This window comes from Acanthisitta chloris, unplaced genomic scaffold, assembly GCF_000695815.1.
Source record: "Acanthisitta chloris isolate BGI_N310 unplaced genomic scaffold, ASM69581v1 scaffold5515, whole genome shotgun sequence".
Classification (NCBI taxonomy): domain Eukaryota; kingdom Metazoa; phylum Chordata; class Aves; order Passeriformes; family Acanthisittidae; genus Acanthisitta; species Acanthisitta chloris.
In genome coordinates this window covers 31,478-34,369 of record NW_008674179.1, presented here as the reverse complement: position 1 = coordinate 34,369, position 2,892 = coordinate 31,478, and positions in this window count along the sequence as shown.

Below are 2,892 nucleotides of genomic sequence, written 5' to 3'. Positions count from 1 at the left end.
GCTGAGCCACCAGCTCCTTGCACAGTGTGATCCCAGAGCCATCAGAATCATCAGACGCAACAAGAATTTGCTCATATATGAAGAAACAATGGCAGCTTGGGTCTGAAACAAAGCAAAGGGCCGTAAACTTGTTTCTAAATGAGCTAATCAATATGAAATTACGATCATGTTTTCCAAGAGCATTACAAAGTTTCACAGGGGAAATTAGGTCAGATCCATGTTCCTCATCTTAAGAAGGGAGACCTATTCAGAACACATAGACCATTGTCATACATTTCATGAGTAAAGCAGATTTTAAAAATGAGATTGAATCAGGGAAAACATGACTGGGGAATGTTTCATGCAGATCATGTGTCACTAAATTCACAGCAAGAAAAACAGGATGAAACAGCCTGCTCATGGCTGCACTTATGGAGAACCTTCTCCAAACAATTTGAGCCAGACTGGATCCTGTGAATCTATTATAGGTTAGGACAATAATTTTCAGCTCTCTGAGAAATTCCAGTTCAGAAACAAATCAGTGGAGATTGCTGATGGGAAATGATGGGTCCTGTGTCTATCTTGGGGTAGCAATGTTGGACAAGTCTTTGCCTATAACACCTGCACCCCACCTAACTCTGTGATTAACAGTCAGACACTGCTGACTTTTGGTACAATTTCACAGCACAAGGTCCTCTTCTAACTTAACAAAATGTTAGCACTTTATTAATGTTAACTGCATTTCCCAGCACACTTCTAATATTCATCCACTTGTCATGACAGACCATACTCTGTTGTTTCTGGGTGTCCTGGCCAGTAATTAGCGTTTTCCATGTCTGGAAAGATGGAATTTTGGAGAACTTGGCATCCTTTACACTGCAGCTTTGGCAGAGGAGAAGGAGGTAAGACCACCTACCCATCCTTCATGCACCCACCTCAGCACCATCCACACAGCTTCTGTTCCATGCATCCTAACACCACAGAATCATCCACAGTGGCATCACTAAAATTCACAGGTTGGGGCAGAAAATATAGAGCCTGGTTTTTCTAGTGATGCAGCAGAATTTTAGATCCATTTTAAAATTACTATTTTCTCTATTTTCAGAGACCAGAAGAATTCAGGTGTACAGTGGTAACTAATTGCACCTTCATAATAGCCATAGAAAAAAAGATCATTTTATGGTTCAGTTACTAGCAAAGGGTTTTGGATGTAAATTTGAACTCTTAAAGGGTTAGGATTACTAGGCATATATAAAAGGTACTATTGGAATGAGCTGCTTTTGCAGCAGTACCTGCAAGAAGCTGATATCAAACATAATTACCAGTATTTTCAAATTTTGATGCTAAAAAGATCCTCCTCATATGTTTTTACCAACAGGTGATGTAAAAGTTTCTCCCCTAAGAAGACAGGCTTGGGACCTCAAGCATTCTGCACCAAAGGAGCTCACCTAGGCAGGTATGCAAAGCTTAGTGCTCCAGCTCGGCTGCCTCTGCTGCTGGGGAAGCTGTGCCAACACCAAGGGAGCTGTGAAAACGAGTGTTGGCAAGGGCAGAGATGCTCACAACATCCATGTGATTAATGCAAGCCATGCTTGCAAAAACACATGGCAAGCCCTGACCTGCATTAATCACATTAAGAAGAGGAATTAATTTGCCTGTCACTGCAATTAGGCTGTGTCAGAAGGAAACTTTTTCCATGTTTGCAATTATGCATATTTACTGAAATGTTTTAAAGCATTATTTAATTAAACTTCTTTTCACTGTGAATAAGGCTCTCTCTCTTGCTCTTTTCACCCAATTGCCTGCATCATGCTGATAAGGGGGGGTCTTGCCCCCCAGTTGTTGGGCTGCTTGGAGTGGGGTTTTTTTGCTAGTTATGGAATTTTTAGTCTTGCCCCCCAGTTGTTGGGCTGCTTGGGGTGGGGTTTTTTTGCTAGTTACGGAATTTTTAGCATTTTCTGAATGTTTCTGAATACTGAGCCTTTCTAGCCTCTGAATTGTAGAGGTAGAAACGGGAGGTAACAATGGTATACAAGGAATCTTTCACAGTGTCTGTCTTTCTCCTGTCTATTTGAGGGGGAGCTCACAGCTCTCCAGAAAACGATAACTCGCTTTCACACACACAGAAATCATATACGAATCGATTCCATGCAGAAATGACGAAAAGATCTTTCTGGAAAGAAAAAAGAAAAAAAAAGACACAAGAGGGAGAGCCAGTGAAGATTAAGATTTGAGGAATTTGTATCTGGGTCTGCTGCATTTCAGTCCTCAGCCCTCTCCTTCCCTCTCTCTGACCTCACCAAAAATAAAGCAAAAGATTTTATCTCAAGGGATATCCTTCTGTAGGGATCTTCATCTTCAGCCAATCTACATTTCATGATGGAAAAATGTTTCAGATATCAAACCTTCAGTTAATTGTAATATTTCCAGGAAACAATGGTTTCTAAATCCAAAACTATTCTGAATCAACCTGTATACTTTGCCTCCAAAGAAGATTTTCTTTGATTATTTTTTTTTATTTCTGCACTGATCCATTAGCTTATCAAGGATAATGGAGAGCATGTTGCTTCTCGTGTTACAGTGCTAATGTATTGCATTTATCAGATTTGGTAATTTTCTGTTTACAGGAAGCCAACATTTACCAGTCATTAGTCTTTATCCTTTTCATCCTTTTACAGCAAGGAGTGATCTGTATTTTCTCCAGTGGAGCCTCTGAGATTTGTAAGCCATGCAGCCTTGAATCTGATATTATTCACAATGGGAACACTCTCTCAAATTAACTTATTGGAGAGAAATGTAAATCAATTATGTTTACAGCTCTCAACAAACAGAATTAAAATGTTCCACCAGTCTGCTTCGAATTCCTAATCATTTGTGTGATTAACCCAGTGTCTGGGGTTTGCAAGAGAGTAT